Here is a 25,506-nt window from a genome sequence, read left to right as displayed (position 1 = left end):
TAAACCCATCATAACAAAATGAGTCTGATTGGCCAAATGCTTATTACAGAATTATTAGTAGAAATGTAATGGCTAAATGAGGATGGAAGTCTCATAGGTCTTGTTTGGACAAGTAGTGTCTCCCCAGCCCCCTGACCTGGGAGTTGTGGATGAATCCAGAGTAAGGGCACCCCAGGCCGGTGTCAGTGCACCTGCCTCCAGCGGCCCAGGCTCTTTTAGTCCCAGGGACGTCGGAGCATTGCGAGAAGAAAGAATGAAAGCATGTCACATCCTCTAGAGAGTTAACTGTCTTCATGTCAATGGTCACATCCTGGAATTTAATAATTCCCTCAGAATATGCTCTAGCTGGGAAGCCAGATAAAGAAATTGCTATTTGGAGGGAATGTCTCAATGCAAGTGACCGTGCCCCACCCCATCTCTCACTGAAATGGGACGGAGAGCTGTACAGACCCAGTTGACTGCACAAACCCAGTCCCCTTGCAGCCCTGTCTGCTCTCCTACACAATGAACTGCAGATCAACATCAAATCTTCAATAATAAATTGGCTAGAGCCAGAAACCCATTAGAAGCCAAATAAGGGTGCCTAACCCTCCCCAGGTTTGGAAGGCTTGAGGACTAAGTTTAGGTCTACATATCTAGCTCTGGGAATTCTGGTGCCCTTGAGGATGAGGTTGGGGTAAAGCTAAACTGTGGATACTCTTAATTTCTCCAAATTCTACTCTGAGGGGTCTATATCTCCAGGCCACCAACCCCCTTTTTAAAAATTACTTTGTACTGTGAGATGGTGATAGACCCCAAGGAAGTTACAAAAATAGTCCAGAGGCCCCATATACCCACGACCCAGCCTCCCCCAGTGAGGACATCTCACATAACCATAGGGCATTACCAAGGCTAGGAAACGGATTAGCACAATCTTACTTGGTTTCACCAGAAATCCCAGGGCCCTTTTGCAGTGGTCATTTGTCTATTTTTAGCTGCCTGGATTCCTTCACTAATAGCAACTTGATTTCTTACTGGAGAATCATCTTTCTTCCACTGTGTATAAGTGGAAGGACAACTGCAGGTGGTGAACCTCCAAAAGGAAGCCAGAGGGACCTTTCTTCCCACTCCAGAACAAACAAGGGGACCAAGGGCATCACAACCATTCTGTTCTACTACAAGATGTACCTCTTGCTGCATCATGGAACTAAACCACATTCCCTCCCATTTCCAAGCCAGCCTAGGACCTCCCTCCCAGTCCAGTGACATCCTGAGAACCCTCTTCATCCTTCCACCAGTTACCTCTGGGCTGGGGTCATGCCTGTTCAAGACAATCCTACCTCGTACCGTGACTTGGCCTCAGAGGCAGGTATGGCTGAGGCATCACCCCACACCCATGGCCCACCTGAGCTCAGTAGCAGTCATGACCCAGGCTCAGCACCCAACTGCAAGCCCCCTCAAAGGCCTGCATTTTCTCCTGTGCCTGAGGGCTTTCTCCAGCACCAAGTGCTGTGCTGCCCAGACAGGTACAACCCAGGAATGCAGGGGATTTAATACTCCCAGACAAGCACAACTAATGAACACAGGGTAGGGTTCAGTAGATGCCCCGGTCCCTCACCCTCCCTGGGGAGCAGTTCTGAGGCATGTACCACCCAGTTTTCTCAGCAGGCTTACGTACTGGGTGCCCATGGCAGCGATCCCCACTGTCACACCCATCCCTGGCTTGCTCATCTTCCCTCCCTATTGCCCACCTGCTCCAATGTGCCCCCTGGAATCACCTCCCAAACAAACTACCTGCCCAGCACGCCCTCGTCTCAGAACAGGCTTTCAGGTAAACCTGAACTTAAGACAGAAACAGGAAGGATGTTAACAGCCTACATGAAAGAAAGGAGAGTTTGTAGAGCTTTTAGGCCCATTTGGATGAAGGCTGCATGGCTACTGAGCATGTGCTGTAGGCTGAAATGATAATGCCCTGGATATATTAGGTTAAATAAAACACAGTATTAGAATTACTTTCACTTGCTTCATTTTACCTTGATTAATATGTCTACTAGAAAATTTAACATTACATACATGGCTCAAATACATTTCTACCAAACAGAGCTGGTGGAGGGAATGTGGCAGGTAACAGCCGGGACATTACTGCTCCCGTCACTGATGCTGTCAGCATGGTAAGAATGATACAATGATAAAAATGAATGACCCAGAAGACTAGGAAGAATGCCATGATTACTCACATGTCTATCTGAGGGGCTCCTAGGGAAACAGGGGCTCACAGGTAAGATTTATGTCTACCCAGAGCAGGAACGGGAGAAAGAAGAGGGGCTCTTATGAGCTGATGGCAACGTTGCCGATTGGTCAAACTCTTCCGTGGACCATTTCAGCGATATGTTCATCCTCCCCCTTAACATGGTAATTCCATCATCAGCAACCTAAGATATGGACTAATCCTAACTAAGGAAAATGATATGCACAAAGATGTTCCCTTCATTGTTATTTATAAATGTCCAATAAAAGGGGCATGATTACCTTTAAAAAGCTAGATTTATGTGGATTGAAAAGCAGGCAGCCCTTGAAAATAATGCTAATGATTACGTAATGGTCTGAGAAGTATTTATGATACCACACTTTGTGAAAGAGAAGATACAAAGTTGCATCTACAGCTCGATAAATGCAAACAAAGGGACTGAAGGGAAATGTGCCAAGATGTAAATAGTGGTTACTTGGGGGAGATGCTAGGACAAGGGTGATTTAATGTGTTTCTTTATTTCCCCAGTCAGTTGGATGGAAATTTGCTATTTTGATAATGAGTAAGAAAACGACAGTCTTCTTTAACACAAGGGCTACCAAAAGTGTGGGCTTGTTTGCAAAGGATGTATCCTTCTACGGTACCCTCCCATTTCATCAAATTTATGTTATAATATCTGTTTTTACTCTCACAAAAAGAAACAAAGGTAAATCTAAGTCAAGCTGCTTCTCAAACAAGGAGGTCAACATGAGAAACACATCTTCTATGTGGCCGGTGGTCTTTCAGCACAGAAGACAACTGGGTTTACACAGAGTGAGTCACATGTGATCACGGCACTGACGTCTTTCCTGAAGGACAAAAACAAGCTGGTAGCCAAGGAAACTGGAGTGTGATGAGAGAGCAGGACTTCAGAGATGCTACTGACATGGCCTCTATCAAAATCTTCCTTGAAAAATTAACCCAGATTGGCTGGACTGTGCACGCGGTCAGCACCTGACATTCACAAAGACCAAAAGCTTCAATGACAGGGCTTATCTTTCAAGCCATTCGTGGAGCTTCAGCAAGTCTGGCACATGAGCCATTAAGGAGCTTGGATGAGGATAAGAGAGACCTGGGTGGCATGGAAACACTCACCGGGAGACGATGAACAACAGAACTCATGATAAAATGCAGCTTCTTTTTTTGAGTCAGGGGCCCAGTCGGCACACAGGCTATGGAGAGTTCGGAGTGAGGCCTAGAGAATGTGTTAACGTCTTTATTAACAATTCAGAAAAAGACATAAACAGAATATTAATTCACACGGGACCAGAATAAATACACAAGGGCCAGAAGACGAGAGGAAGCACAGAAAAGGAGGGATGGGAGCAACCCAGGAGCAAAGGGGCATGGAGAGCTGCTGTGCACCTGACAAGCCTGGCCCAGGGTGGAGACAGCGAGGCACTCACGTCGGGCACAAGGAGATACCCAAAGCTCACTAATCAAGAGAAATAAAATTGTGATGCAAGAGTCTACAAGAAATCAAAATTAGTGCAAAAAAGCTACCCATTTTTTTTTGAACCTGGATTACTGGGGATTTGGGGCACCATCTAAAGTTTTGTGCCCCAGGGCACACTCACCTCACTTTAATCCTGAAAGATGCTCAGGAAAGTGGGGGGATGGATGTGTGATTCACAAGGTGTCACAGCAAAGAGCGCAGGGTTGTCAAGTACAGAGCTTGTATTGAGTGGTATGAGCCCTGGGTACCCAGAATAGGGGCTGAAGGCCATCAAGAAGGCTGTGAGAAGCCCCAAGGAGTGACCAGCAGAAGGTGGGGGGTAGCTCGTTAGCCCAAAGGTGGCAGCAACTTGGGGGGCATTCACAGGACCAGGGAGAGCAGTCAGAAGGTGAAGCATGACTGAATCTGGAAGTAGAACAGGAACCACGACCCAGCTGATGAAGAGAAGACAAGACAGGGTGGCTCACGGGAAAGAGAAGGTGCCATGGCTGTACGACCTGCTAAAAGCAGACACAGCCTGTAAGCACAAGAGGCTGGGGGAGGGGAAAGACTGCAACGGTGCATATTCTTAAGAGAAAGGGAATTCAAAATGTGGGTCCTAAATCGTCTGGTTTACCCCATTCCTTAGGCGCCTGATTAGTCCCTGACATTCTTAAGGATTCATGAGGCCAGAGGATCCGAAGCTGCGGTCACAGAGGTGCCCAGTGCTTTGGTGGAGGGAACCAGGCTCCAGCCTGGCTCTGGCCCAGCCGGCACTGTTCTCTGAGAAGTCCCACATCATCTCTCCCCAGTCTCCAGTCTGCATCCAAAAAGCGGGTGGGCGGAAGACTTAAAACCATGTCCTTTATTTTATCACCACGTTAATCCAACAGCAAATGTTCACATGAAGAGGGAATAAACTCTGAGACTGCAAGTTGGTATTGCAGTGCGTGACGCACGCCCTTGTTGACAGCTCAGGGCACAAACGTTGTCCCACAAGCACCTACTGAAAAGGCTTCAAGATTTGGGGGTGAGGGGGGAATAAGCAGTTGGCCAGGATGCTCTGAAGCTTCTCTGGCCCTCTGAGCAGGCCACAGGTGGGAGCATCACCAAGGGCAGCAAGGGACAGACAAAGCTTCACTGCAGATTGTGTAGACACTTGAATTCGTCCTCTAGTGATGAGGACGAAGGCTCAACATTGAATCCCCTGAGGCTCACTCCTCACTCCTATACACCCCCATCCCCATCCCCAGCACCCCACCCTTCGTTCATGTTGGCCACCTTGCAGACATTAAGCTCCTTCCAGAATCTACTGGCTAAGGAAGAGACAGATGGCAAAGAGGTGAACCAGGAACCAAGCTCTGCTCCAAAGAACGATTCAAGGGGTTCGGGTTCTGTTGTAAGTGTGTTATAGCCAAGGAGCCAAGGAGCCAAGGAGCCTTGATCCTACCATTTACGCCGGCTCTCCCCAGGAGACTCATCCTGAGATCCTCATACAAGAAGTCAAGGCCAGAGGGAAACCAAGCATCGCATGCTTAACCGCTGAGCCAGTGGCCAACAGCCCACTGTGGAGAGCTCTGGTGACCCACAGATGACCGAACAGAGCTGACTGCTCCACCCTCTGTAAACTGAAGAAGGCCTTAGCTGACTCACCTACCTGGCAGCCAGCAGAAGCAGGTGAACAGAAGGGATATGTCAGCGAAGGTCGCAGGAAGTACACTGCATGGGTACTGGTCTTCGAGGCAGAGGAAACCCACCCTCTAGTAAAACATGACCCTATGAATGGATGTCCAAGGCTCTCTCCAATCAGATTAGCATCTCCTCCTGCCTCGGGATAGGCTGGCAAGGGGAAGGGGAGGTGGAGAGTCCCTGCCTACCAGCACGACGCCCTGCCCACAACCACAGGGTCCTCTGGTGCCAGTTCCAGGGCGGCAGCTCCCGGGTCCTATACACGGTATTATTGGTGGTACATAGAGACGATGCTACCAGACACTATCAGACGCAGTAGGCATGGTTCTTAATGATGTCTCCGAGTAACAGGCATTCAGGAAAATGTTTCCAACTCCTTGTGAGCGGCTAGACCACAATTAAGTGTGTCTATTTAGCTGTACAAAAAAAAAAAATTATTCCTTAAATAGACCACCTGGAAAGGAGAAAGCAAAAAGACACTTGGGGCACAAAGAATTGGCTGAAAGGCTCTGAAAAGAGTCTGTCATTCCCAACACCTCCCAGGAAGACTCCACCAATGGCTGCGTTTCAATTAACATCCTCCAGTCAGCTGAGGGGTACCCCAACTCCAGCCTGAGGATTACTGTCCAGAATCCCCCAGCCCTTCGAGACCAGCCAAAACTAGCTCAGAAGGCCTGCTGCATGTACAGCCACCATGCAGTCCCAGTTGAGGGAAAGCATCTCAGTGGTTCTAAGTGTAACTCACATGGCCTTTACTGGGATACTAATAGCAATAGCTGCCTCCTAGTAAGTACCTACCAGGCACAGACTGTGAACTTTGTGGATGTCAATACAGCAATCTTCACAGCAACCCTGTACTACAGAGGTGATCACTCCACTCCACAGGTGAGGAACGTTGAGGTTCAAGGAAGTCAGGCAATGCGATGGTCAGGTTTGTGTGTCAGCTTGGCTGGGCTGCAGTATCTATATCTACTTATTTAATCAAACCTTAATCTAGGTGTCACTGGGACAGTATTTCAGAGACGTTAATATTTACAATCAGTTGACTTCGAGTAAAGGAGATTCTCTGATAATGTGGGCGGGCCTCATCCAATCACTGAAAAGCCGTAAGAGCGAACGCTGAGGTTTCTCAGAGAGGAAGAAGCTCTGTTTCAAGATTGTCGCATTAACTCCTGCCTGGGCTTCCGGCCTACCAGCCTGCCTTGTGGATTTCAGACTTGCCAGCCCCCGCCATCATGCACGCCAATTCCTTAAAATAAATCTCTATATATACATATACCAGTATTCATATACACACACAGATATACATATATATAGCGCATCGGTGTGCGGAGGCGGACTACGGCATGATTTTTCTGATTCTGAAAAGCATAGGCATCTTCAATACTGCCCATGGACTGAAGCAGAAAGACCCTGGATTCTATAGACACCTCTTTCCTTCTTTTCTTCGAAAGCCCCTTTACCCCTGCCTGCCAGTCTTGTACTCTCTATAAAATCACTGAAAGGGAAATCACAGGGGACAGTGGCCTTCAGAGGGCACACATCCTCAGTGGCTAAGCCGTAAGGTAAGGGAAGCAGGCAGACAGAAATCCAACCCCAGCCTCCCTGCTCCTGAAGACCCCCAGCCCTGGAGGCAATGGGCTCCATCCCCTTTGAGAGGCAAAGTGCACCAGGAGACTCCGGATGCTTCCCAGAATCCCCGGCTGGAGCGGCACAGCCTGGACTCCATTCCTCCAGGGGACCATTCTAGATTACATACTTGCTATACACCAGGCTCCTGACGTAGGTTCCCTGTGCTGCTGACCTTCCTCTCCAGCCCAGCCATCCTGCTGTAAGGGACCTTGTCCTCCCCACAACCAGCCAGCCAGCCAGCCGAACACCCCCTGCTCCGCCTGCAGCAGCAGAGCTGGTCCCGGAGTGAACACTACCTCACAGACTGTCTTAAGATTGCTGGTTTCGATGTGCCACGGTCTGATGAGAGGTAAAGGCACAGATCCGTCTGCAACCCTGACAGGTGAGGGCTTCTGTCGCAAGCAAGTTTGTCTAGGACTGTTGCAGGAGATTCCTTCCAGCTCAGACGCGGGCAAGTTATAGTTTACATGTAAAAGATATTTCTCAGCCTCCTTTTGAAATCCATTCTACTGCTTCTAATGAAGATGTGCATGTCCTCAGAACAATCTTCATCTCCCCCGCTGCAGTCTGAGATGGTGACTTCACAATGTTTGGCCATTTGTTCCTTCCTGAACACTCAATGGCGAGGATGAAAAGTACAGCTGCTGGCTTCTCACTGTGTCGCCAGGACACTGTTTTGACTTTTGGTGCGTTGCCCTTGACAGACTCTTGCTGATGCCCTTTCCCAGCTATCGACACTGAAAAGCAGTTGTTTCGCATCATGTTTGTGTGTGTGTGTGTGTGTCTGCTCATTTCCTGGCCGACCGCCCTCTCCCAGCATGCTCTGCGTCTCCGTGCCACTCTCCCCTCCCACAGCCAGCGTGGTGCTGTGAGCTCCAGGAAACAGGAGGCAGGGGTGAGGCTGAAGGATTCCCAAAGAGCCCTCCAGCACCGCAGGGAGACGGAAGGAGAAACGGGGAAGAAGTCACCCACGTGGGGACACTGAGGCCAGAGCCCAGGGCCCGGTTCCTTGCTCGCCCACCCTGTGATGTCAGAACACAGAGCTGAGCGCCAGTCTGCTTCTGCAGGATGAGCTTCCACTTAGCCTGCTGGGAACTCTGTTCCTTCTCTCTCAACCTGGGGCAGGCAGGGCTAAAATTCTCAAGTCCTGGTGCTCAACGGACTGACGTCTTAACAGACACCAGCCAAGAGAAGGCTGTGCAAGGGCTCCAGTTAGTAAGATTCATCGACTAGGAAGGAGCGCCATAAATAAATCAAAGTGACGTACACTTAGAAAGCGCATCCCAGTGGGGCAGTGAACATGGCTGTCATCACGGCTCCGCCAGGCCCTCCTGACATTGAGGCCTGGCTTGGGAGAGGCCTTGGTGACCAGGTGGCCCAACCAGTGGGCTCCCTGTAAGTCGTGGGAATGCAGGACTAAGGAGAACAGCGGCTGCCCCAGGTCACAGCCACGCAGGACCAGAGGTAAGAGGAGAACCTGCCCCTTCTTAGTCCTGGCCTGATACTCTCCCCACCAGCCTGACGCTCCGCTGCTTATCTTTCTATAAAATGAGAGCAGGACTATGTCTTTACCCTGTACTTCACAGAGGTCAAATGAAAATAACTCCCTCAAGAACTTCAAGTTCGTCAGAAGAAAGGGAGCTCATGCGTGAAAACCGCACGCACACACGCACGCACTGCCCTTCTCCCACCTGTGAGATCCCTACACATGCCAGCAGCCGCTTTCTGAGCACTGACCACAAGGAAAGCACCGTACCGACTGCTTCCCGTGTGTCATCCCAGTAACGCTCTCAGAATGCCATCAACTGGCGCGACTCACTCCCATTCACAAATGAGGACAACTGAGGAACAGGGCGTCTAAGTGACCTGCCAGAGACACAAAGGAAGTGTCGAGTCTTGTTCCAGGCTCAGTTCAGACTTCGAGCCCATAGCCGCTGCTTCCGGCCGCCCCCATCTCACTCCACCAGCAATTGTGGATGTGTGTTTATGCATGTGATTATGGATTCTGCTGCTAAGAGGGCATATTTCATTTGAGTTCATCCCAGCTTCCACACTGGTTTTTGCTCATAAAGAAGCTGTGTCTCTGAAGGCCTTTGAAATGGCCCACATGGGTGCTGCATAATTGGTGAATGATGAGCGGCGGCTACGGCTGCAGGCAGAAGGTTAAGTTGGCTTCTGCCAAGCGCCTCCTACCTGATGCTTCCTGAACAAAGCCAGGCTGAGATTATCCACAGAGGGAGCTGAGAAGCTGAGAAAGCAGGGCCCGTGTGTGCCTCACACTCATTCACATTTTATAAATGCACCTTTTGCCCCTTTGCCATGCAGCTCCAGGACAAATGAATGAAATTCTGAATTAACCAAATGGTGCAATGTTCAAACAACGTGAAAAGAAAGAAAGAAAGAAAAGTAAGCTTTGCAGAGGAATGGAAAAGCTCAAGAGATGGGTCTGTTGAATGACATGGAAAGATGTTTAAGAAATATTGTTAGGTGAAAAATAAAACTGGTATGGATTACTTAAGACTATTTTCATTTAAATATATTTGTAAAATGTGTATGTGAATGTAGATATTAGGTACATTTAGGTAGATCCCTGTGTGTGTGCACACACGTGTGGTCACATGCACGCGTTCACCTGCATTACGCTGACAGTGGCAATTGCTCGATGGGTTTATCACTGATGTTTTTTCTCAGCATTTTCTAGATTTTCTATAATGGAGTTATAATCCTTCAAAAAAATAAGTATATAAAAGTACAGTATATATATACAATAGTATACAATTATAGATAATATTAAAAATACAGTATATTAAAAAAGGGATGACCTTCCTAGAGCTACCTTATGACCAGGATCCCTGGTTTCCAGGGTCGGTCTTTGTCTAAAAGGGCTGAGAGGCAACGGCAGCCGCCCCACCCACACCAGGACTCGGTCTACAAGCTTCCCAGGCTCCCTGGAGAAAGCCAGGCAGAGATCATAACCAGTTCTGCAGGCACTCTCAGGCCCGCTGGCCCAGGAATGGCCCATCCCAGGTCTGCCGAGAGCAGTCACAGAGACAGGGGCCTGAGCCATCCACTCACAGATGGACGTGTCTATGGGGAAGAATGGACAAAGCTGGTCATGTGCAAAAACCTCTGCAGGAGGTGATGAAATAACCTGAGACCTGAACTCACTAAATAAAGTGTAGTATCATCACAAGGTCCCAGCTGGCGGTGGGAGAGGCAGGAATAGAAGTGGTCAGAATCTGGGCAGCCAACAGGTCAACAAGGTGGAAGGGGACAAACAAGAACACACCAGCAGACGACCCCAACACCGGCAGAAAGTGACATCCTAGAGATGTGGTGGCAGCCAAGTAGGGGCAGGCCCGTGGGGCTATCATGGCTTCAGGAGATCCGACAGCACCCCACAGGCACACAGGCCACAGCTGATGGAGGGACTAGCAGATCAGAGGCATTCCAATCTGAAAGAAAGGGCAGGACCCCAGGTTCTCTAAGATGCACAGATCTCTTACACTCTGCTAAATAGGGACAGAAAGTACATCTTACTCCTGTCTGCAGCCTCCAGTGCCTAGACTCGTGCCTACTTGGTCTATGGGACCTGCGGAATGAGAGACGTCCCCATATACACTCCTGACACTCAGGGATGCTAAGTGTATGCATGAGGAAGTAAAAGCCACTGCCCATATCTAGCAGGAGTTCAGAGAGTACCCAGGGCTCTTGGACACACAGCACAAAAGGTAGCTTGTTGCCCACCTCCCTCAACCTCTGACATCTCATGATTCAGACCAGGTGATCTCCAAGAAATAGGCAATTTATGCAGTGCACACCCCCTTCTCAACCCTCGCCTCCCGCTCAGGAGTTCCTGTACTTCCTACTCGATGCGCCCTCTCATCTACCCTGACCTCCTACGCCAACCCACTGACAGGGTCACAGGATGTCACAACTAAAAGGAAAGCTGGAAGCCGTTTAATTCAAGCCTTTCCAATTATGGAGAGACAAGTGAAGCTCCTAAGATATCCAAAGACAAATTAGAGTATAGCCAGGGCTAGAACTCAGATTTCTAAACCATTCCATGGCATTTCCCAAAATAAAAATTGCAGGCATCAGAAAATAGACTCAGGGTCCCTCACTGCCAGCTAGAGCCTTGCTAAGCCAAGTGTGGCTGGCAGACCGACAGGATCAGCATCACCTGGGAGCTGATGAGAAATGCAGACTCTCAGGCCCCATCTCAGACCTGTCAGGTCAGAATCTGCATTTTAACAAAGGGGCCCCCTAGTACTGTACGTGCACAGTAAGGTCTGAGGTGCTGTGAGCAAAGGAATTCTCCCTCTGACCCACCTGTACAGTCAGGCAATGAACAGTCCCTCCCTCTCTGCGCCCACCCCACCCTTTACTTTCCCCCAACCCAGTAGAGTGCCTGGCAATTGATGGCAATAAAAAACAAACAATAACAATACTCCCATTTCTAGTCAGCAAATGCTTCTCTCCTCTTCCATGGTGAGTCTTTGCCAGGCACTTAAATCTCTCCGGTAAGCAAACAGCACGACCAACCGCACACGGAAGAACAGGTGGTGGATCACTGGCGAGGGCCCTGGGGAGCAGCAAGCGGCCGGGCCATTAACTGCTGCAGGTGGAAAGGTGCGGCAGTGGCCCCCACATGGACGGTGATGGGAACTGGGGTGCTCGGTCACCTTGCTGAAGGAGCCTGCCCCAAGGAGGGAAGGAAGGGGCAAAATGAAAAGACAGAGTGCCCGGGCCCCACCCTTGTCTCCTGGCCCTTCATCCTTAAGCCAGTGATGCCCAACATCAAGCAAGTCACTCATCCTTCCTGAAGCTCATATATAAGAAACAGGGACACTAATTCATGCATCCCAAGTTTGTAGTGAAAATGAGAACAGGCAGTTCAGAGTGCATGACACATGGCGGGGACCCAACAAATGACAGCATTCCCTGCCATGTCTCTGTCCCTCCCATCTGCTTACATCCCAGAGGGCGTGTGCTCTGCTGGAAAGATGCTGGGGTGGCCACCAGCAGGTCCCCAGATTCTGCTGCCCATTGAAATCACCTGGGCGGCTTTAAAACTACTGATGTCTGGATTCCAACCACAGAGATTCTAACTTCACCGGTCAGGGGAGCCACCCACCAAGGGAGTTTTTAAAAGATTCCCTGATGATTCTAAGGTGGGACCAGGGCTCAAGCCGCAGCCATAATGAGACCTGAGGATTACTCACTGCGTGTCTGATTGGAGCAGAAGTTATGATCATTTCTCCCCTCACCACATTGGTTGAGTGATTACTACATGGCCAGGGACCAAGCTAATTGCTTTATATACATCATTTCATTTAATTCTCATAAAACCCTGTACAGTAAGGATTAGCCCTCCCATTTGTCAGCTGAGGAAATGGAGGCTCAGAATAGTTAAAAAGGGTAGAAAACACACCGTGGAGGCCAGGGCAGAGGGGTGTGGGAGGTCTGGTTAGCAAGCTGAGCTGGAAGCCCTGGAGTGAATGGAGGGGTGGCCCTGCACAGAAGGGGACAGCTTCAAGAGCAACTTGGGGGGTGACACCGACAGGACTGGGGCTGTGTCGAAGTGGGGGCGGGTGGTAGAGGTATAGGAACTGGCGAAGGAAACAAAGGTGTCACAGATGAATGACCCTTAAGTCTCTGGCTTCCAGGACACTGACTGAGATACACATGATGGAACCATCTGGGGCCCCGGCATCTATGCAAACTGCTGCTTCTCCCCGATCTCAGCCACCTCCTTGAGCCAAGCCCACCCGCGTCAGTGGCTAGGAGTCACGACCTCAGGTGCAGTCTGGAAATGGGGTGTCTGCCACGATGTGTTATGTTGCTTCTGGAAGTTACTGTGTACTTGGGGAGACGAGGGGAGAGCAGAACAGGGGTGTGAATTAATGGGCCAGGACCAGGGCCACAGAAGGCCCCATGAACCCCCAGCCAAGTGTCCGCCTGCAGCAGGATAAACAGTGTATTCATTAACTGCTAAGAGGAGAGCCTGCAGCTGTTAGCTTGGGGAGTTGGTTACTGGCCTGTTAGCAGGCAGGAAAGTCTCAGAAGTGGATGGAAGGAAAGAACCATCGGTCAAGGGCTTTCTGCAGCTAGGCTGGAAGCCTCCAAGGAGTCCCTGCAGCCCTGGAGACCCTCCTATTCTGTCTTTAAAATGCACAATAGTGGCTAAAAGCACACAACTCTGGACTCAGGCTGCTATCTGCCAGCCACTACAACTGTCAGTCTTGTTAGGTGCCAGGCTGTCTCCATGGGCTCCAAGCTGTCCACTGGAAATTAAGTGGTCATCACAGAAGGGCCACAAGAAAACCTCCCAATGCCCACAGGACCTGGCAGACCAAGACTGCTCAGGACCCCACCTAGCTGAGGCATGTGGGAGACACACAGCAACCCCAGGACTTGTACCACCAGCAGGGAGACAGCCGGTGCTATTCCGTCCTGGGGACACCTGATGCCCCAGGAACAGATTTTGAAATCATCTTTACCAAAGGTTAATGAGAAATAGGACTCTAGCTTTACAATTTTCTCCTCAGCTTTGAGTTCAGACAGACCTGCATCACTGACCACATGATCTTGGGCTAATCACTTTGTCTCTTTCAATTGCCTCATTGGGAAAATACAGATAATAGCTACTATATACAGAGTCGTTTGAAGGTTTAGCTTGTGTCTGAAAAGTGCTTGGCATATAATAAGCACTCTACTAATGGATGCTATTTATAATATGACCTGCTTCTCCAAATACAAGAAGCTTTTGGCAAGCCTCCCTCCAACTTCTGATCAATTTTTTAGGATAGTAGGTCAATCTACATCAGGGTCTGAAACTATGGCCCATAGGCCAAATCCAGTCCATTGCCCATTTTTGTAAATAAAGTTTTATTGGAACACAGCTGGGCCCATTTATTTACATGCTGTCTATGACTGTTTTCCTGCCACAACAGCAGAGTTGAATGACAGAATCCAAATAGCCAGCAAAGTCTAAAATATTTACTATGGGGCTTGTTATGAAAAAGTTTACTGAGGCTTGAATACAGCAAAATTTCTGAAACATTAATGAGCATCATAATTGCCTAGGATGTTTTTTAAGAATACAGATTCCTAGGACCTACCACCAGAGGGTTGGATTCAGGAGATGCAGCCCAGGAATCTGCATTTTAATCACCATCAATGATTCTGATGCAAGCAGCCGGAGGAGTCCCAGTCTGTGTGGTCAGCAATCTAAAGGACACCAGAGCCCAGGCTGCCCCCACAGGGGCACACTGAGCCTCTGTGGGGAGTGGGTCAGCACTCTACATCCATTAAGGGACTACAGCCTACCCCTCTAGCAGCTCCTTGCTTGGTTTTGTTATTAAGGTTCAACACAGAAAACTTGGAAGATAATGAAAACCAAAATCTCAAAGGAATAAAACAAAAAAAAGCCATAATACTACCACCCAAAGATATCACTTGTTTGCATTCTATCTATAGGGTCACAGTATTCTTCCTAGACGTATGTATGAACATATTCTATTTTACAATGGAAACTGCTTGCAGTCTTTCCTCACTTGAAAATATATTAACATTTTCATACGTCAATAAATATTGCTCAGAAATATCATTCATACTATGCAACCATAAAAAAAGAGGACAGTAAATACACACGTGTCAAATCACCATGCCATCTACCTTAAACTTGCACAGTGTGATATTTCAATTACATTTCAATAAAGCTGGGAAAAAAAAGAAGAAAAGGCAGCAGTAGATCTCTATGAACTGATAAGAAATGATCTCAAAGATAGATTATTCGCAAAATAATATGGAGAACAATGTGAATCCAAGCTGGCAGCTGCGTACAAGTCAGGGGGAAGCATGCATCCTTATACAGTACTGACCGTCCCTGGAAGGATATACAACGTCTACATAGCGGCTACCCCAGGAGCAGGAAATCAAGGCAGAGATTCGGACCTACTTTTCACTACATTATCTTTTATACTATTGGGCTTTCTTATTATTTGCATGTATATTCTTTAGAAATATTAAAAATCGACTTTTAAAAATTGTCATTGTTAAGGTATGCACTGAATTACATCATATGCCTGGACTATAATGTGCTTAACTAGCCATTTATCATTAGATAGCTAAGCAATTCTTACCTTATCAAGTTGACTGGGTTAAGTAGCAGTGGGCTGAATATCCATGCACATAAATCTGAGTGGCCATTTGTGATTATTACCTTAGGTGAAATTCTCAAAAGAAGAGTTACTGGAACATGAGCTTTTCATGATCATAGCCTTGTAATAGAAACTGCCAAACCATCTTCCAGAAAGGCTGCCCCAATCCACACACTTAGCAGCAGGAAACATGAGTGCCCTTTTCCCCATTCTCCTGGATGGCCCCTAATTTCTGACAGTGCTTCTCCTAAGAAGGCCACAAGCTCCACGTACAGCCCATCAGGCAAGCCTCTCCCTGCTGGGAAGAAGCCCAGGAGGGGCTGGTGCTGTCGGAGCCATTTCCACATGCAGTGACTAATAATTGGCTGAAATCCTGGCTGCTTTTCCTACAGGCACAGTCAACAATGGGTGCCCTAAGTACCCCTGCCAATGGTCTAAGCCCAAGCCACTGAACTCAATTTATTGGGAAGGATTCACTTTGAAAGGCAGTTCCTAGAACCATCCAGATGTCCTCCCCAAGCTTCACGTCAGGCCCTTCTGGAAGACAGACAGACGCTGGCCTTCTTCATCCCCTTCGTGGGAGCAGGTTTGCACGGCTGCTACAGCAGAGGCCCCTCTGATCTCCAGATGCCTGTCAGGTAGACAGGCTTGGCATATCCAGGACTGATAAAGAGACTGCTCCAGTCTTTGGTCAACTATTTAAGTCGTATTCCGCAGTAGATTGGAAGGCAGGGCAGGCAGCCAGTGGAAATACAGACCACTGGAGCAAACGGCAGGCCTGTGGGGAAGGCAATTCCAGCCTCCAAGGGCAGTGTCTTGGGGGCCAGCAGGCAGCCTGGGCAGACACCAACTTAACTGACAGGGCCTCCTCCACCCTGCCCTGTTCTGCTCTCGGACCTGCCAGCCACGATTCTACAGTTTCCCACAGCCCCTCACATTATCTTTCAGATCAACTGTGGGAGGAAGAACAAATAGGACATGGAAGTTTCTGGAAGAGGAGAGGAAATCTGGGCTGGGAATGCCGGTCCGCCCACTGCCTGCTGGTCTCCCTGGGGCTCTGCCCACAGCTCTCTTCAGCTGGGATGTCAGTGTTGACTGACCTCACACTTGTCATTGAGACCAACAGGCGTTTCACATGCCTTGAGTGGAAGGAGGTAGCAGTTTGGTCTGAACCAAAGAAGCCACTGCAGAAACTGCTTTAGGGAAGATAAGAAGCTTATTTATCCAAAGAGAGTAGGACCAAAATGCCTTAGAAGTAGTGGTTACATTTTGTGGTCTTATACTCACATTATTCCAGCCAGGAAAGCAAGCCTCAGAGGTCGGCCGGTTTTGTCATGGAGCACAGGGAGAGATGGAGAGCAGAGATGTGACCTGTGTCCCGTTACGGACGTGTGGACCATGGAGCAGCAGCCCTGGAAGCTGGCTAGAAATGCTGACTCTCGGCCCAATCAGGATCCACACTTGATCACCATTCCCAGCATCTGCATGTGGCAGTGCGAGAAGCGCCGGCCATATTACCATCCGTTGTTTCTATGCAGGTTTAAGACAGTGGCGCCTAAACTTCAGTGAGCATCAGATCACCTGGAGAGATGGCTTGTTCCCACTTCATCCCATGTCTGATCAGCGGGCGTGGGGTGAGTCCCAGGCATGTGCACACTGCATAAGCTCCCAAGGCAATCAGGTCTGCTGGTCAGCGGACTGCATACACGACCGGCGCTCCGTGTGCGGCTGGGGCTTGGACTTACCCCACTGCTTCTCAAACTCGGCTGCACGACTGAAACCCCCCGAGGAGTGAGAAAGCAGGCCCTTGCCTGGCTACACCTCTGGAATCTTGTTTAATGAGTCTGGGGTGCAGCCTGGATTAAAGAGTTTATATAATTTTACCAAATGACTAGAATGGGTAGCTAAGGTTGAGAACCATTGATACCAAGTGACCTCGTTTAAAACCTGGGTTCCGACTTGCCCAGCCACATGGCACTGGGCAACTTAACCACTATTAGCAGCTCTCTCATCCTTAAAATGGGGAGAATAGCCACCTATGAAGACTAAGCATTATATTAGACATCTGGCACCCAGTAGGTACTCAATAAAAGCTCAGTGCCTCCCATTCTCTGCTACTGCTATGATCAGAAGTGAAAAGTCAGCTGATATTCTTGCCTTTACCCCCAAATCCCAGCTTCTCTCTATAAAAGAAGCACAAGATGGGTGGGGAGGGTGAGAGGGATAAAGGGGCACAAAAATTCTCAACCATAATATAAGCTGGTCACGGGGATGGAAGTGCAGCATGGAGAATATAGCCAGTGATTCTGTAACATCTTCCTGTGTTGACAGACAGTAACTGCACGAGTGGGGGGAGGAGGATTTAATAACCCAGGTAACAGCTGAACCAACATAAGATGGAATATCAACTACACGTCAATTTAAAAATAATAACAGAAATAAGAAATAGAATAATAAAAAGGAAGCACAGAATTTGTTTTCCTTCTTCACTATTCAGGAAACAATAAAGGTTCTAGGGTTCAAAACAACACTGGAACAGGGCCGGCTGCAAGGACCAGCACGCCGGCCTCCCACTCAGAAGAGCCCCACACTCGGGGTATAATGCTCTGCTGCAGCTCTCCTGAAATTCTAATACTTTCTGAACATTTTGCACTGGGTCCCACACATTAGGGGGCCAGTCCTGTCCGAGGGGGAAGCTGGCTTGGAGACCAGGACAAAGATGCCAGCAAATCCCTCCCTAGCTTGTAGAAGCAGAATAAACACAAGAGGAAAGAATAAAGGGGGGTGCACTGGGGTGAGCTGGTGGGCCCCTCTCTCAGCTGGACATACTGGGGTGCAGGGAAGGGAGAAGAGTGAGTCATTAGCCCTCAGGGGAGACCAGCCAGAGCCCCTCCTCTTTTCTGCCGGAAGCTGCAGGCGGCACATGCACCTGGATACTGAGCTGCAGGGGGACGAGGGGTGGCGTCCCTCCCCCTGCAGCACACCCCTCCTCTGCCCTGTCCCGCTCCCCCCACGCCATGGCTGCACAGCACGCAGCGCAGTGGAGGAAGGAGCTGGGGCCCGGGAACTGCAGCGGTCGGCGTGCTGCTCCTCGTTTTCAGCATGTGGCTTTTATCCCCTTGCCCAAAAACATGTTTTCCCATCAGCAGGTGTTTTGATCTCTTTGCCTTGCTGCCTGTGGTTCCAAGGGCTGCTCCCTGGACACCCCAAAGTCTTCTTCAGAGCTCACAGAAGAATGAGCTACATCAACACGGGGTCCCGACCCTGTAGCCACAGCCTCCTCTGAGCTGGAGAAAGCCCCCAGGAGCCACAGGAGAAAACACGGAGGTGGAAAGAATGTGCCGTGAAAAGATGGGGGGATTCTTTTGGGGGCAGTTGCTGCAACCTGGCTTTGCAGGGGCCCAAACCGTGTTGGGCAAAGTGCACCGAGAACACCATGGCTGGAAGACCCCAACCCTTTCCGTTTACCATGCTGGTGCCACAATGCAGTAGGATGTCTGGATCAATGGGGAAGGGTGTCACCAGGACTTCTGATAAATAACAATATCACTAAAGCTATGACATATTTAAGGGTAAATTACTTTGCATTTGATTTTATTCCCAGTTTTGAAAATCTTTTCTGCTAACTCGTATTCCAATGTATTTTTCATAGGTGTGAAGTACTATGAGAGCCAACACCCATCCAAAGCCTGGTTATACCCAGGAGTGTGTAAGGCATATGACTGCCATCTGTCACATGCGTACCAGGGAACAAAAGGCTGAGAGCTTCTAACCTGAGGTACCAAAGGGCTGTTAATCCTGTGGGAACCAGTTGCAACAACGAGGATTGTGAACACTGTGTTCCCCGGCCAAAATCAAACAAGACAGAGAGGCGATCACTGTGGCTATGGAACCAAGCATATTGGTCATCCTTGGCCCTGCTGAACAGACGCAGGGGCCTGCCAAGAACAGCCGGTCCGCAGGTAGACACAGAGGAAAGACATTTTGCAGCAGACTGTATTCCCAGGGAATTCCCATCGAGCAGAAGAGTCCGTGCTGGAAAACAGCTGGTTCCCTGGAGCCCTGAGAGAGAGCAACAAAGCAGACCAGTCTTCACACGACCAGTGGTGACAGTGTGGGCTCTTCTGGCACTGAGCTGCTCTGCACGCCTGCAAAGCTCCCACAAAGACAGGGCAGCAAGGCCAGGACAGGAGAACACATGTTGCCCTCTAGCCTTCTCACGCTCTGGGGTGCTGCATTCGAGAACTCAGTCTCCAAGTGGGGAGAGGCTTCATCTGCAGCCAGAGACTCGCACTGATGTCTGAGCAAGAAGGGAAGCAGACGGCTCCTGGCTTCAATTACTTTCTGCCCTGCCTGTTCACTGACTGCACACCTAACCTATTTCACTCAGACTTGAGCAAAGGCTAGGACTATCCTTTGGGGTCAGAGGATGGGCCGCAGAGTCTGAAAAGAGGGAGAGGGCATGAAACGTTTGCAAGGAGGATACAAGGACCTTAGGATACCAACATAGGAAAAGGATCCAGAAACCACTCTCCAAATTATGGTGAAAGAGCCATCGTGCACCAGGGGTCTCATGCTAGGACCCCCAAGGGCAGGATCACTGCAGGGGCCAGAGGCACCTTCCTCCCTTGCATATCTCAATTCAGAGAAGGCTGTAACAGAAAAAGAAGTCAAGAGAGAAACACAAGCAAAAAGGAAGCATGGGCACATCCGAGGTTAGGAAACCCAGCTTCACCTCTGCCTGGCCCTCTAGGCTTCTGACCCTCTGGTACACAGAAGTTAAACAAGTGTATTTCTCATGTATCTATCAACGGCACCCACAGCGTCCTCATCTGGGGTCCAGGTGTCATTTCGACTGTCTCAGAAGTCCGCTATCTCTATCCCGTCCTCGTTGCATCTATTCCCCCCGACAATGTGCTCACAGTGACAGACCCACAGCCCCTCTAAAATGCTGCCCGTGAGAGCATCAGACCTTAGGAGTCCAACATCCCTCCCAGCCCCACCTCCGTCCCACTGTAGGGAACCTGCTCAGTTATGTTCCACAGTTAGGAGAGAGGACAAAATGACTCCTTCGCAAGGATAATCATTCCCCTAAACCAAGCGGTTAAACGAGAGAAATAACAAGACCACTCAACGCGGGCAGCCCCCGAGATCTTTTGGCAGGAGCCAGTCCTCCAAATCAAGACTCTGGCATGATTCTACAAACCCACTCAGAGGACAGTTGCCATCTGTTTATGGAAAAAATGTTAATAACCTCCAGTCATAATCAAATAGGCAACCACTTTACTTTAAGTACCTATTAACTGGCACTAATTCACAGTGGACAGTCCAGGAGCGCCCATCCACAGGCCCATCAGAGGCGCCAGCACACGGCCAACCACCAGGATGAACAGTAAGCAATGGCTGCTGAAGCACTTAAGGTATTACCGGAAGCCCGGGCAGTGGCGTTGACTCCTCCTTCCCAGCCTGTGGCTTCCTTCCGCTGCCCTGCCGTGCAGTCTCCCCCCACGGCCAGCAAGAAATGAAGTCCTCTCTGCCTGGGAAGACAGACTCTCCATCAGTTCCCCCCTCTCCCCCGGGCCAGGGGTACCCCAGTTGAGAAAAGTAGATTAATGAGGCATTTTTGAAAGCCCCATTCAAGCGGGGTGGCATTCAAAGATAATCAGGCAAAGCTCTGAAAGAACCAAGCTGACTTATCCACGATGCAGCTCCGTTTCATTGCCAGGCTCTGCACACACACTGCGTGAGGGATGCAGGATCAGCCTACCCTAGTTAGCTGCGTGCTCTGGCTGTCACCGCTGTTCTGAGTCTCAGTCTCCTTATCTTACAACGGGGACATTTGCCTAAAAACCCTAAGGGCTGTGGAAGCCAAGAAGTGTGAAGTAAGCTGCCACAGCCTCTCTTATCTGGAAGTATCTAAAGGTGCCTATCAGCTAGTCAAAGGGCAAGAGGCCAAACAGTGTATGACCTTTGTGCAGGCTGCAAGAAGCCCACATATTCGCTTCTTTCTCCATTCAATAACAATGATACTCACCTTGAACGGAAACTATAGAGCATCATTTATTACTTAAAGATCTACTAGCATGTTACCTGGTTATTTTTCTAACAACATGAAATAAAAATGGCAGGTGACTTTGGGTGTTCACAGAGGGGTGGCCAAGGCCAAGGCCAAGGAGCTGGGCCATCTGAGTGACCGTGGCAAGTGGGTGGGACCATCACAGGACATTCTAGACCCAAATCACCAAAGCAGACCGTGAGACAGGAAAAAGCCACCCCTTTTCCTGAGCCTCATTTCTTCATCTGTAAGTACAGATGCCAGGCAGCCCTGCTACATCATTGTCACGGTCTTTTCATGCCACATTTAAATATATTTTGTGAGGAAGAGCTTGGTATAAATCCTGAACCCTGTCACTTGCAGGCCCAGGATGCTCTGGTACAATATAGTTAGTCGTTAAACTACCAGAATATTTATATTTTTATATATATATATATATCTCCATCTCCCAGTAAACTGCCCCCTGCCCTGAACTTCCCAAGCTTCTACCTCCCAACCTCCCAGTGATCAAGCAACCAAAGTATCACCACCCAGCACAGTGGGGAGCCTCCAGACCCTGTTCCAGCAGGGGGTGCTGGCATTGGTTCCAAATGCCCAGGGCTATTCCAAATGCCACACAGCACTGCGAGGGTCACCCTGCCACTCTAAGGCAGTGGCTTCATCAACAGCCTAACAAAAACCCACTGTCCACCCAGCACCATTTAAAAAGCTTTGCCATGCCAACAGAGGATGAGCTTGTGTCCTAACGGGACCCTTCCCCAAGCCCAAATTTTGGACAAGACGGCAGTTGATAAAAGTAAAGAGGAGTCTGAGACAAAGCCATTTCAGTTCATTCCTACAGGTTCTAGTTGATGCCTTCATCACCCATAAAATGGGTGTCCAGTAGAATACCTCTACATACCAACCTGGAGAGATCGCTAACACACAGGTAAGATGCAGAAGGAAACTTAGAATATAAACGTATGCATAAAGCAACACACACACACATGTGTCTGCCCATACTGGATGTATCTGTGACTCTTGGGAATACTACAGTCTATAGTCATGCTGGTTGTAACTGTCGTGGCCTAAAGTCTCATGTCCAAATAAAATTGATTCGTAAGATCTACACCGAGAGATTCATACACTTTTGACTGTTTCCTAGATGTGACCTGTAAAAAAACAAAACAAATACCTATGTAGGGACAGATGGACGTATTCGTAGAAGAACAAACACGATTCTCAGACTGGGCCACTAGCTTCGCCAGGGGAGCAGGCAGCTGCTACTCTGGCCGTTGGCAGGGACTGGGCGAGCCCTGGGGGAGGGCACGGGGGCAGAAGCGGCAGGAAGAGGCAGACGCCCGCCAAACCCAGGCTACCGGCTGCCCACGATAATGGGGGTGGGAAGGGGGCCGGGGGACAGGGTAGTTTCCATACTGTTTTACCTCTTTATTCCAGAAATAACACGTTAACTCCAAGGATAAAACTGAACAGCAATAGTTGCTTACTCTGAATAGCAGGAATATGAGAGTTTATTATACTAATTTTTATATTTTTCTGTATATTTTTATTACACGGAGGGAAGTAAAGCTCATAGTGATGGTTCCTCTTCATCCGTACACTGTGTTCCAGGCCCACACATGGGGTGGCGGAAGTTAGTACGTTTCCCCGTCAACCCTGTCCTACATCCCACAGCCCAGACACCTCCGAGTTCCAAATTAGCCCCACTTGCCCATGCTTGCTGTGCTTTTTTGAATCATTAAAATTAAAGTCATTCATTTCTAAGTTCAATGAGCATTTGTCAAACCCTGTGTGAAGCTCCAGGCACACTGCGCTGACTGATCCATGGCTTCTGCCAAGTTGCTCTGCTCTAGCTGGACAGACAGATGATGTGTGAACAAGGTAATGACAATGCGCTGGGATGCATGGACAATCAACACACTGTTTACTATATATTGTGAGGGACAAAAGGGGGCATATGGTGGAATCTTAGGAGGGACGGACAATGGAAGGAGACTGGAAAGGATTTTACATAAAGAAAAGAGGAGGAAACTACAACCATCTACATGCCCATCACACACAGGTCCCCACCTCACAGCACCCCAGCGAGGTGAGGTAGGTCGAGTCACCCCCACTTGGAAGCTGAGGGAACAGAGGCGGTGAGAAGTTAAGTAACTTTGCTGACAACAAAAGCAAAAAAGCGCATCATCAATTTTAACCCAGATTTGAAAATTCAAAGCTGAGGATGGGGCGCATACGCGGAGAGGGAGGTTTGCCTGGACTTTTGGTCCCCACACCCTTCACTCTTTTTCCCAGAGGGGGATGAACGTCGGCAATAAAAGATCCATGGTGTGTGTACGCAGCCTGGGACACTTCCTTACCCATCCTAACACGAGCTTAAACACCATCGGGCGCAACAAAGATCAGAGAGGGAAGCAGGCTTACTTCTGAACAAGGTCAGCCTTGGATACACCACCACATCTTGCTTCTCACTCTAGCCTAACCTCTTCAGGTCGCCTGACTTTAGAATAGGGGACAGTTCCCTTCCACCTACGGGGCATGTTCTCCCGGCCCAACCAGGGCCGAGGAAGCAGTTCAGCCTGGGAGAGGCTCCCGAGGACAGCTGAGGGGAGCCCCGCCCTGGGAGCTGCCTAATCCGTCCGACATGGGGACCCACTGTTCCAGACACCGGATGACAATTAATAGGAAAAATCTGCTCTCACAGTGCTGCCAAGCGTGTCACAGGGTCTCAGCTGGTGGCGCGCCTCCTCGGGGGCAGAGCAACGATGCCCCATTCTTCCCTTCGCTCAAGGCCCTGATGTTTTTTCAGGTGGAAGGGGAAAGAGCTCAAAAGGTTCCTCCCTGATAGGAAAACTGCTTAAGCAATGGTGTCAGTTCTCAAAGCCGGGAGCCCAAGGCTGATGCTACGACTGAATGCTCAGAGCATGCTCAGTGGTTGCTCTCTTCCAAACCTAGGAAGCAGCCCTGTTTGGCACAGGGGAGTATTGGCAGATAAAAACATCTCCAATCAAAGTGCCTAAGAGTGGTCTGATCATGTTTAAGGCATCTGGCCTCGGGCCAAATTTCTATCCCCTCTTTATAATTTGTCTGCACATATATATCTCTTGGTCAAAATATTTCATATGATGCAAAAAAAACCTGGCTTGCTTTGCTGTGACTTGTTTAGTTTAATCAAGAGCAGAGAGAGATCAGAGGCAGAAGGCCTCGGGAAGCCAGGCAGTGTGCGCTGTGTCTTCTGCCCTTCTGTTCTTCTACAGAGAGCTCTTGCTGTATTTCAGTGTTCTGAACTTTTCAGGTACTCACAGATTCTTCTCAGAGTGTAAGAGAAGTGACGGACTAGTTCCATTTCGTTCCACTGCCCCTCCCCCACCCCACGCCACGTGCATGCAAAACATCTGCATCTCAGTTCAGGGGACCGCTGTCCCAGAATCTCACCCATTCACTCTCCTGTGGGACCCAGGCCAGGAGCCTCACTGCAAATGCCAGCTCATGTGTCGAAGCCATGGAAGTTCATCTTCCTGGATCCCATGAGCTCGCCAGGAAACCCCAACCTGAATCCTAACTCGGCAACCTGACGGCTTGTTGAGTCTTTCACCATCCTTCCCTACCTGTCTCCTACCTAACACCAGCCACAGATGGACCCCTCAGCTGGGTGCATCTTGAAATTCAAGTTTCTGTTTTGGTATCCAGCCTCCCTTGAGCCGTCTGGTGAGATGCATTCCTGGGACCAGCAGATGGATGCTAATTCGCCATGTCCACCCCTCTCAGGCCACTCCCCTTCCCTGAGCCTCGGTGGGGAGCCTCGTCCCACGCCCACCCTGGCCATAATGGGGTTGAGTACTCTGTGCTGAGGAAGTTGGCCAACAGTTGAGCAATCATGTTGCTGCTGGCATCCGTTCTGTGACTCTGTGCAGCGCTGCATGCTAAGATACCACTGCATGGGTAATTTTTCAATGCCAGAGCCTACCACCCTACCACCAGCTCTGTGAATACCTTCTCACCACAACTCCACGGGTAGGTGCACGTAAGAGAAAAACCAAGCTCCTCCAACCAGGAGTCTCTCCATCCACCAATAATGAAAAAACCCTACATCATCTTCATTTGCCATCAAGTCCAACATTCTTCCCAAAATATCCTCCTTGCAGCAGCCCAGCTAAGCAATGTTTTCAGTACTCACAGTAAAAGCCCATAGTTTTGTCCCATAGACACCAAGAATGCCTTAAAGCCATCATTAACAAAAATAAAGGTGAGGCCAGGCCAGGAG

At 49.3% G+C, this 25,506-nt stretch overlaps 1 protein-coding gene across 6 annotated transcripts in view; it reads right to left on the bottom strand.

Annotated features, from left to right (window-relative positions):
* The window catches only part of NTRK3 (neurotrophic receptor tyrosine kinase 3), a 351,764-nt gene that overhangs the window by 208,324 nt on the left and 117,934 nt on the right, over positions 1-25,506 (bottom strand). The gene's annotated exons all lie outside the window — the stretch shown is intronic.

The sequence above is a fragment of the Manis javanica genome, chromosome 18 (assembly GCF_040802235.1).
Source record: "Manis javanica isolate MJ-LG chromosome 18, MJ_LKY, whole genome shotgun sequence".
NCBI lineage: Eukaryota > Metazoa > Chordata > Mammalia > Pholidota > Manidae > Manis > Manis javanica.
The sequence above is the reverse complement of the archived record's forward strand: the minus strand, read 5'-3'. Positions and strand labels throughout refer to the sequence as shown.